Source organism: Gorilla gorilla, chromosome 7 (assembly GCF_029281585.2).
Source record: "Gorilla gorilla gorilla isolate KB3781 chromosome 7, NHGRI_mGorGor1-v2.1_pri, whole genome shotgun sequence".
Lineage (NCBI taxonomy): Eukaryota > Metazoa > Chordata > Mammalia > Primates > Hominidae > Gorilla > Gorilla gorilla.
The window spans coordinates 98610132-98622146 of NC_073231.2; the positions used below are offsets into that span (position 1 = coordinate 98610132).

Below are 12015 nucleotides of genomic sequence, written 5' to 3' on the forward strand. Positions count from 1 at the left end.
GCCATAGAGGAGCTTATACTCTAGTAGTTGTATTCCTAGGCCCTATATGTGGATACCACAAAAGTGGTACTCAGTACTCTTGCAATTTTGTCTATCTTCTTACATTTTGTGGTTGTTTTTGATTTATTGTTAAATGTCCCTTTAGCAGAAGTTGATATTAGGGCTTCAACACAAGGGTCAGGTAGACTGTAGGACAGGTGAGCATCTTAAATGGGCCAATGTTGAGAAGAGTTACCAAGCCAAGAAAGGATTTTTGCAAAAAGTGCTGAAATCCTTCATCCACAGCATCTCTGGTAAAAGCTTACATTATGTTATGATTGTCAGAGCCTTTTCTTGTGACAGCCCAGCCTGGCGCAATATACAAGCCCAGTTGTTTTGAATCCTCCCTCCTCACCACCCCCTCCTCTCCCTATGTAGCTGACATGCTTCCACGCATAAAAATTAATGTTCCCATTTTAACTGACTCGTTTGGCAGGAACAAGTTTGCAAGCCAAAGCAAACATGGAAGGAGGGAAAGAAATAAAGCACAAACAAGAGGGATGAAGGGTGCATTTGGGGATTTTACAAAATTGAGTACCAGTGTTACATACATTAAAATAAAAAAATTTTATAATTTTTTAAACTCATATTAAGCTGATGCCAATCAAGTCACAATAATGAAGTAATGAAGTGAAAATAAACAGTGCTAAAATGAGAGGCAAGTAATAAAGTTTATGTTAAAATTACAAGAACATAAAAGACATACATACCATATAATTTTCAATTTTCTGTTGGACACACATTTTTTTATTAGAAATTTCACCTAAAAATTAATCATTATTCTATTAATGATATACATATTTTTGCCTTCATTAATTATGAGCTTTACAAAACACCAGTTCTAAAATTATCTTATGCACAGGCCCCAACTAAAATGAGAGTTTCAGTTAAAACTGTTCATTCTCCTTATTGTCATTTCCTTTGCCCTGAAAGACTCATATTTTCCAGAGCTATGATAGCCTCAGAAAGAGTGTGCTCGGGGCCTTCAATTACACAGAGAAAACCCGGTAGGTGGTTTGCTTGCATAATAACAGGAGGGCAGTACACAGCAGCGAGAGGCATTAAATAATAGATACGTAAAATATAATTCTAACATTTTATGTGTAATGCTTTTAAGATACAAGGATAATAAATAATCTAGAATTAAATGATTATTCACATTTGGACTGCATAGTTCCTGCTACATTTACCATTTAGCTGAATTTCTAATAACAATAGCTAATTATTAGGATGGCAATTCAAGGAAAAGAATGTTTAAAATCATCCATATATATGATAAATGAAGAAAAATAGGTTGAATAATTATCTGGTTATCACTACTTTAGACTGAAAAGAAATCAAAAAAGAAAACCTCCTGGAGAAACACTTGGAGATGTGGATAGAATGTAAATAAACTACCAGGCTTTTCCATCCCAGGTTAAGCCCAAACACTGCACAGTTACTCCTCAGCATTGATACATTGTCCTGTTAGAGCACAATGTTCTTATAGGTCAGAAATAAGGTGTGTTTTTTCCAAAGAAAAAATAGATTGGAAACGTATATTTCTTCCCTGTCACGTCCTATTCTCTTAAAGAGCCAAAGCAAAATATATGGCAGAACTAAAGTAAGGCCCAGTATTTTTACCCCTATGTATGCCAATCTGTAACTGCAGCAGTAAAACTTTCAACATCAAATGACCCTTTTTATGTCTACTTTTATTTCTCTTGTATTCCAATTGCAAAGAAAGTCTATAAAACAGTTGCACTCTGTACCTTGAATATTCAATTCAAGTTGTCGAAATAATGAAGGAATGGCTGAAGTTTAAAAATAGACTTGTCTGTGACTTTCATTAGAGTGGGTAAAAGAACTTCATTTGTAAAAAGAAACTACATTAATAAATAAACTTTACCTAGTCTTAATTTCTAAGCAAGTAAAAACAGAATTCAGGACATTTTACTTTGTACAATTTGCCTTCTAATCAAGTGTTTTCTAAGATTTTGTTGAATGTTAAAGATTAATTTGATTGATCAATTTAAACAATTTCCTCTATGACTCTATATCTTATTTTAAAGTTTTAAGTATGTTCTCTTTTAATATTTCTGTAATTCTCAAGAGATAAATGGATGGATAATGTTTCATTTAATTTTAATTTCTCAGCAAGTGACCACATTGTATAACTAGTAAATTAGTATGGTTAGAAACATGAATAGAGGATAATGTTTTGGGCAAATAAAACTCACGCAAATTAGTGTGCAGCACACTTTACCAACAAGCAAAATCATGACTATATTGCATCTTGTTAGCTACAAAAATTATGCAATTTATAACATTGACTCAAATTCAGATTACTTTTACACATCAAAAGAATATATTTGCAGTTTCCTTCCTCAGATTTTTCCATGGAGTTTTTTTGTTTGTTTGCTTGCTTGCTTCATTCGATTGCTTACGGGTCTGGGATACAGTAGTTCTGACCACTTGTCTCGTATTTGTCACTAATGGTCTTTCTGAGCCTCTGTTTTCTTATCTATCAACTAAATGGTTGAATTAGCTAATCCCTAAAACTAGGTTTAGATCTGATTCAAGGATACTCAAATTAGACTATAATTCCTCAATCTTTTCCAGCCATAAAATGTTGTTTTTCAATATCTCATACTCTCTATTACTTATAGCAGTAGAGGCAACTAGGCTACTCCACACTTCATCTCGCAGGAAAGAGTGGACATTCAAGGGGCAGCCAGCCCCCAAGATGGTCTCCAATGATCCATACCTCTGGTGTTCATTATCTTTTGTAGTACCGTCTCAAAATGAACCAACACTGGCCCTGTGTAACCTGTAACCCTGTGTAAACAGGACAGAAGTGACAATATATGACTCCTGAGGCAAAGTCATAAAAGGCATTGCAACTTCTTCTTTGATTTCTTGCAGATCATGCTCTTGGGGAAGCCAGCTGCCACATTGTGAGGGAACCCAAGCCACCCTGTGCATAGGCTGCAAGTCAATAGCCCCTCTTGAAAGTGGACCCTCGGTCCCAGCCATGTTCAGAGAGGGCTGCAGCCCTCTGACTTCAACTACATAATCCTAGCAAGAACTGCCCTGCCATGCCATTTCTGAATACCTATCCTAAAGAATCTGCAAGCATAATAAATGACTTTTGTATCACTAATTTTCAAGTAATTTGTTGTATAACTGTAGTAATTGGAACACAGATAAACAGGATGGTGGCAGAAAGAAGAGAAAATTATGATAGAGAGGAGACAAAATATCTTCCAATCTTATGGATTCAATATCACCCTAAAACAAATAAATTAGATTTTTCTTAAAGTAGGTATAATATTTATTCAAAACACAGTGGTCACTTAATATTCTAATATGTTTCATGATCTGTGTTTATGCAGAGAGATCATAATCACTAAGACATCATTGTTGTTTTTAAGGATCTCAAACAGAAATAGGAGAGGCGGGTTTTTGCATTAATGGTCCCAAATCTCAATCTCTGTATCCACTAGGAACAATTCCTAAACACTAAAGACTAACACAGTTGAGGGATTTGCCCTCCCGGACTCCTAAGAAAAGTGTTAATGGTCTTTGAAACTTTTAAAGTGTCAAATCAAAAGGAAAAGGAATAGAGAAAAAGGATAAAAGTCAAAATGGGACAGGGCATGTGGAAGAATCTCCAGGGAGTTTGGAAGAAAGAGATGCAGTAGCTGGAGGGGGGCTGGGGGAGAGGCAATGAGAAAATTGGAAGGAGAGAAAACTTTGAGAGGAGAGCACTATATGTTAGAATTTTCTTTAATATTCTCTGATAGAGATAAGGAAAAAAATAAGTTTTTTTTAATTGCCCATTTTAACTGTGCATCATTTAGTGCCACTGTTCCAGCACCACATGCATTAGAAGTTCTTATAATTATAAAAGTAAGAAAGTGTGAAATATATCTTGGCGGAGTATTCCTGAGAGAACTACAGAAGGAGCTACCAGTTGGTGCAGGGTAGTCACCAGGGGTCGTAAGGAGGAGCTGACTGTTGAACCAATAGTGAAGCATCTACAAGCTGTGGAGGTGGGAGCTCACATAGTTCACTCCGACTGGAGGAAAGAGGGGGTGTGCAAAATGGAGAGAGACAGGTAGGGACAAATCCGGAGAATGTCTGGGTACCTTACCTTTATACTTGGCTGCTGGCCCTCAAACATTTGTCCATGAAATGCTTCATCAAAGTCCCCCAGGGATTAAACTCTGAGCCCATCATAAGCCTACTGAACTAACATCTTCAGAGACAGGAGTTCTACCAGGGGAGATTGATGGGCAACCAGGCTTGGAACTTCTCCTGAGGCAATAAGATGCAGTTATAAGCTTTTTGAGCAGGAAAGTAACATGATCGTGGATGTCATTTTGAATGCTCATTTTGGCCACTGTGCATATGTTGGGGTTTAGGAGAAGAAAAAGGAAGTTAAGAAGCAAGGAAGGAGACTATTCAGCACTTTTGGTGGAACCAAGGCAATATAGTAGCACTGAGGATGTATAGAAAAGAAATGGAAAATCAACACATCTTCGAGACTGATAGGATGTGGAACACATCATTTTTATGTTAAGTCTTCAGGGGCCCTTTGCTCCACCCCTAAATCCTCCACCTATCTGGCACTACCTAAAACTCTTCAGAAGAGCACAAATGCTTTCCTTTTATCGCTATTGAAAAGTGCCTCAAGTTTTAAAATGCCTAGTTGAGGAATAATAGTGGAAATCATTCACACATGCAAAATTAATGAGAATAGTGAAAAGTTGATATTAGATCATTTCTCTTTTAAATAAGAAGCACCTTCACAAAGAAAGAATGCACTGAGAATGATGAGCACCTCTCATGACTTCATAATTTTGCTTACAATAATAAAGACAGGCTATGTTGATTTGAAAGAATATTGATCATTACCCAGATCTTTTGGTAAATTCCACCTCTCCAAGCTCAAATTTTAAACTTTCATTCAAATTAAATGTTTATTTTGTGCATAGTAGGCTAACGCAGGCTAGAAGAATATCTGAATATTTTGAGTATGTTGAGAACACAGACCATACCATGCTCTATTTTCTGTGCTGGAAAATTTATCATTTACTTATCTTTGTTTATCTATGTATTGATCAAATACCTATAAGGAACTTAAAATGTGTCCAACATTGCTCTAAATTCTAAATAAATATAATTTACTTTTAAAAATGCTTTATAAAGTACATATCATTACGTATCTTATGTACTCAGAGTTTCTCCATTTTGCGGAGGAGGAAACCCAGTCACTGAGATGTTCAGTAACTTGTCTAGATTCACACAGCAAGCAAGAGGCAGAGCCAATTTGAATGTAGGCAGTTCAGAATCTGTGTCCTTAGCCACTTCTACAATATATGTTCCATCAATATTTACTGACTGAAAGAATAAATGAACAAATTATTCACTTCATGGTTCATAAATCCATTAAACAAATATTTTTGAGTTTCTATTTTGTGCTAGGACTTGTATTTTACCATCTCTGAAATATAGTATTGTCTTAGATAATGAAAAAATAGACACTGATGACGGTAGCTGGAGAGCAGGGTTTGACTCAGCTAAATCTATGAGATCGTTATCCTCAATGCAGACTCCATGTAAATGAAATCTTCAGGAACTTTAGCTTTTATTTTATTAACTTAAGGATAAATTATTGATTTTCTGGATTTATTTTTTAAAATACCTATAGTGAACCTTTGGCCATAAATTGTAAAAATCAATACTGACTATTAATAACAAAATGGATTACCTTTCTCTATAAAGAGAATTCCAAATTGATAAATGCGAGGTACTTTAGTGCCTAGAAATTTAAGAGATACCATTTCCACGAAGAAATACACTTAAAATATATACGTTTTCTAGGAAGAAAAATCTAAAGATGTGTATTTTTGTTGATCTGATTAACAGCCCTAAAATATTATAGGTATTAAGAAAGAATAGAAGCCACATAAATGTAATTATATTAAGATATCAGAATATAATTAGCTTACAGAATGGCCCATTATTATGATTAGGAAAATAAAACATCACATCTGAAAACCTGAGACATGGGCATTAGCTGAAACCTTCAGTTGTTTATTTCATACATAGATGATAGAGGTATCTTTAAAAAAATAAATATAAAATCCACTATCTGGTTTGCTTAGGGAAGAGTTCATAAGATCTTGTCTCCCGACTAACCCTACTTAGAGCTCTTCACTTACTTTTCAGATCAGTTTTTACCAGCCCTTGTGTCTGTTAACAATGAGTATCAGATTGTAAATATATTGAGAAGATGTACTTAACAAAATATAGATATCTTGGAAGGCAATGTTCGATACATTGTAAATAAAATTATTCTTGGATATCCTCCCAAATCAGCAGCCTGAAATTATAATATACTAAACTCATCTTATTGTTATTACAACTTTACAATTTTTATTGCCATCTCTCATTGGGACTTTTTTCAACCATTGCCTCATTAAAACTATTCAGTTGAAGAAATAGAACAACATATTTCTTTTACTTCCCTTGGAATATTTTGGGCCACGTACTTACCTGGAGAACTTTGAAACAGATTATTTCACTACAGTGAATACGAGGAGCAATTTAGTACCTGGTCTATAACAAGAATTATTTATAACAACACTGAATAATGTATAAGTTTTGACTGTGACAACAGTAAATGTCTTTGAATAGCAATAACGAAGGCACATTATTGTAGAAGAACACCACAGAAGCCTGTGAAAGAAATTCCAGTCTAATAGAGTTATGAAGAAGTATCAAATATAAATGAGTTAGTCACGTGAACAGGAGAAAGCACTAAGTGGCTTCAATGATAGGACAGCTCTGCAATGTGCGTGGTTTCATTTTTTCCTGTCTTTATCTGGTGTTGAAATGTTGGCTGATATACCTTTAAATTAAGTCAAATGAATTTGAGATTTTTTTCCCTCCTTATGTTTAAGATGAACTTAAGGAATTTGATAACAACAAATCGGTCTATAAAACTCTAACATCATTTTCAGTCTTGTTGCTTAGATTTATTTTTTTACTTCATATTTTCCACAGTAATTTCTTCTCCTTGGGAAGCAGTTATTTTACCCAGATTTTACATTGGAAAAATATGAACTTATAATTCATGTAATTCAGAATTAGAAGCTAATTAATATTTTAATATTTATAATAATATGTTAATATTTTAAAGATGATTTTAATGTGGTTTAATTCTTTAACATTAATAATTAATGATACTTTTAATATTAAAAGTCATTACAATATTCTGTTAAATGCTTCAAAACAGAAGATAGATTTCCAGATTATTTCCAGAACTACCAGAATGGATGTAGCTTTCTTAGACATCTATATTCTCAGAACTATTAGGTCAGTGCAAAAGTAACTGCGGTAATTAAAAGTAACAGCAAAAACCGCAGTTACTTTTGCACCAGCCAAATAGGTATTATTGGTTCTTCATTGTCTCTGTAGATTTCTGAGTTTGAAACAAGAATAGATTGTTGGCTTTCCAACCTATTTTTTGCATTTACAACTAGCGTTTACCCCTGATTTCTACTCTTTACTTCCTCCAAATTATTTGAGTACAATTTAGAAACACTTCCTACTTCTTTTACCTCTATCAATGCCTCGTCTCTATATTTTTTTTTCTGAAAGAAAAAGACTACGAAAAACTTCAGAGCTGGTGTCATTCTATAACAAAGGAAGCGAAAAGCTAACCAAGCCAATTCCAGTGGAAAAAAAGTCAATATCTGCATGGTATGTGTCAGATTTGTGGGATAAAAGTTGATACTATGTTAGACATTTAACACATTTGCTTAATGATGATTTCTTTTATCTCTCATGCTGATGGAGGGTTGATACAATGTCATTAGAAGTTAATTTTTAAAAATTAAATAGTGGATGCCCTATGTTAGGCCATACATATATTTGAATTAGAAGCTTAGATACCAAACTAATCACCTCCCAAATGCAACTCTGCTGCATGCTTTCATTTCACACCCAGGGAGCAGGCATGAATATCCCAAATGGAGGAGATATACAAACAGGTTTCAGTATGCACACACTGCTACCCTGGGACTGGGTATGTTGCCTATTTGTGTACACAGTATATGAATGTGTGCAGAGCAAGTGGGGATTGCAGCTGAAACACAGCAAAACTTAATACACTACTGCAGAAAAAACTTTACAGGAGGAAACGAAAGGTGCAAACCACCTTTTAGAGTGAGCTTCTATGTGAAACAACACAATGTTTTCTAATTATTACAATGTGAAAATCATTAGAATAAATTGAAGCAAATTTATTTTTCTCCCTGATTCCTAATTACAATATACAGGCTACAGATAATAGCCTTTTCCTGTTGTCACTATTTAGTAACTTTGAGCCAGTTTTTAGCAGTCCACCCTCTCCATTGTATGATGCTATAAATTGCAACACAATTCTGCACATCAACGTGTAATTTCCCCCAAGGTTTTATAAAATTCATTAATATAAAACATTAATGTGGAGGGTCTGTAGGCCTTTTTTTTGTGTGGTTAAGAGTTTAAATCCATTGACTTGTAACTGGCTTTTAAAATGACATTTTTCCTCGCTGCCTTCAATTCAGTCCAAATTAAAAAAAAATAAAATAAAATAAAAAGATGCCAGATGTCATGAGGCCAATAAGCAGGTGGGCTGAAGCTTCTGTACCAATTCAAACTGGCACTGCATCAAACCTGGTGGGTATAACCTTTAATTCACTGCTTCCCTGGCACCAGATCTAGTGCCATCTGCTCAGCCTTGCTAAGCTGTGCTTGTTTCTGTGCAGGGACGATGCCAACAATGCAAACTGTCTCCTACATGTGCAGGGAATCATCAGTGCAACTAGTTTTTCGAGACCCATATGGTGGCATCTGCGAATGCACACTGTCAGCATCGCTGCCTGTACCACCCTTCGAGTTTTAAGAATGGGAGGAGAGAATGCCAGTTTGTAATTCACTATAGAGAGCCAGGAGGAAAACTTTTTCCTTCCTTCTGAGTGCTTTTCTTAGGGTCTTTTGAAGTGAGCACCCACGGAATTAGAAGAAACTTGACTGTAGCTCAGAGGCCAAGAACTCTAGGAAGCTTCTGTGAACATCATACCTGGTATGAATCCCCTCACGTATTTACTAATCGACAGAAACCAAAGTCCTCCTCTCTGCATGCACCAGTACTCCAGAGTGTTATCTTTTAAGAATTCTTTCTCATTTCCACTAAGACTTTGAATACTAAGATTCAAATAGATGTAGGGAGTGCTGAGGGGGAGGTCATCTTGTTCTCCCAGGAATTTAATGAAGATGGAAGAATGGATTTGTTTTATCACTGTCTCCACTCAGCATGTCTTAGAGATGCTGAGCGTTTTTGAACTATGGCCCTTTATGGAAAATGACCCTTCACCTACTTATTCTTTCCATATTATTTGGTGGGTGCTGATGACGTGAATTGAAGGAAACACACACAAGCACAGACATACATGCGCACGCGCGCACACACACACACACACACACACACACACCAACTCTGCCTTGTGGAATGGCCGGAGAGGCATAAGCTAAGTGTGTGCAATGGCCAATGGCCTCAGAGCCCACAGCTCTCAGGTGAACTGGTGAAGTTTCTAGCTTCATGCCCACTGGTCATTCTTCACTCAGTTTCCTGTCGCTCTGAGCCTGATTTCTAGTGGACAGGAAACTCTAATCAGCTCTCCACTGCTAAACAGACAAATATATACAATTTGTTAGTTTGCTGGTTTATTTTCCATTTCTCACTGACTACAATTTCCATGAAAAAAAGGAATCTGCTTGGCTAAACTTTCTCAATCTAGCTTCTAGCAACATATCCAGCAGAGTGGTTACTCAATAAATATGTAATAAATCAATGAATGAATAAACACGGAGAAAATGCTGCTTTTAGGCAGTCTAAGAGAAACAATAAATATATTTCAGAATATATGAGATATACCAAATATTGATTAATATAACTGAATTTGTATTACTGAAAACAAGTAATAATATATTAACAGTACTATTTACTGAATATCAACTATATACTAAACAGTTTGCTAAGAATTTCACATTCTTTATTTTATAACTTTAGCAACCCTCTTAATTAGTAATATGACTCCCATTGTATGGATGAGAGAACCGGGTCTGGAAGTTTAGCCAGTAAGCAAGAAAAGCAGGAGTCAAATCCCGCTCTATCTGACTCCAGAGCCTAAGTTTTTAATCACAACATTAAATGGTCTCTCCTCTATCAAAATATTTGGTAAATTCAGCCTAAATTAAATGGAAAAAGTGTCAGACTAATAGGTGTATGAATCTACCATATGTTAGGTTTTATTTCAAAAGTTTCCTGTTCGTCAAACTATTATAATTGCTTTATGATTATTATTAAGTTAAGGATTTGGGGCAGGTATGTGTTTAACCTTACTTTTACTTACTTAAAATACATTCACATTCTATCATACATAAAACATATGTGTCTCACTAAGGACCCTAAAATTCTCAAGTATAAAAAATATAATTCTCACTCTGTTAACACCCATTTCTGACGGTTACATTTCTGCATATATGGGAACTCTTGACTGCTGTATTAGTGATCTCGACACCATCTGGCAAAATAAAGATCCTGAAATACAAGGCTCGATCATTTAGGGAAAGGATAATGATAACTGTAGTGCAATATTTATCACACACACATTTGAGAATGTTAATTCACCTGATAAACATTAACAACTAAAACTAGAGAAACAATACATTTTCTAAACATAAAATCACCAAAAAAAAGTATAAATGATATCAGCTATAACTGTATACAGTGATATAGTTTAAGCAACACAATCGGAGCCTAACAGCACTGCTTCACCAAAAGAAATGCAGCCCCTAAAATTAGTTACCTTGAATTCACACTTATGTATCTTTTACCTTAACTCCCAAATTATCTCTTTTCAGACTTTTAAAACGATTTTCTTCTCTTTGATTTGTTCAAAATCATTCTATTCCTCACCTTTACCTCAATGTCCTCCAGGGCACATAGTTTTTCCTAGTAACAACAAAAGAAAGGATGCAAGAAGGGAAGTCAGGGAGGAAGGAAGGAAGGAAGGAAAGAAGGAAGGAAGGAAGGGAGGGAGGGAGGGAGGGAAGAAGGAGAGAATGAAAAAAAAGGAAAGGAAGGGAAGGGGAGGGGAGGGAAGGGACTTAATATGTTAACACCTGCTATAGGGAACATTTCAAACAGAAATTCAGCCAAAAGTCCAGTCTCAAATATGCATTTATTTTCAATAATTAGTTTTGTTAATGCTAAAGAGATATCAGAGCAAGATGGAAAAGATCAGAAGATAGCAAGATTTTTTGAAAAAATGGATTATTAAAAATACAATTTTAAATAGAACATATACATTGAGAGCAGAAAGGGGGTCACAGTGTAGAGAAGCACAGGCATACATGCTAAATGGATGTTAGTGACCATGTGTCCTTTAAGAATATGCCTAATCTCAGGCTGCAGTAATTTTTCTAGTTCACTGAATTATTCAAGGATCAAATACAATAATGGATATGACACTGCGTTGTTCAATGTGGCATGCAACACAAATGTAAGGTGACTTTTTATAAGCATTATTATCATCCCTTATTGCCAGCCATGGCCCAAACACTTTTGTCAACAGAAAAGGGACAGGCAAGATTCTCATCATCAGGAAAGTCTGACTCCAAATGGCAGATGCCTAGAAAATGACCACTTTGCACATTTAAGTTCCACCTCATCTCACACCAGAGCTGCCAGGTCAACTGACTTGAGCTTCGTAAACCTAAATCAGCACATTTGGGTTCTCAGTGACCACAGTCTTCATTTGCATTCAGGTAAGTCTTGCAACTTGAAAGCTGTTCAGAGTTTAAACCTCAATGGAAAATCATGTCTGAAATTCCTGGGAGGAAACTAAGTATCAACCTGGGGCAGCTTCCTGAAATGGC

General features: G+C 35.5%; 1 long non-coding RNA gene across 2 annotated transcripts in view; it reads right to left on the reverse strand.

The window, feature by feature from the left end:
• LOC101135213 (uncharacterized) overlaps positions 1 to 12015 on the reverse strand; it is a 57181-nt gene that overhangs the window by 36226 nt on the left and 8940 nt on the right. Inside the window, exon 3 of one of the 2 annotated variants that reach the window (XR_010135009.1) lies at positions 10972 to 11089. The exons of the other annotated variant lie outside the window; for it this stretch is intronic. This is a non-coding gene — a long non-coding RNA (uncharacterized lncRNA). The remainder of the gene's footprint in view (positions 1 to 10971; positions 11090 to 12015) is intronic. 2 annotated transcript variants of the gene reach the window in all.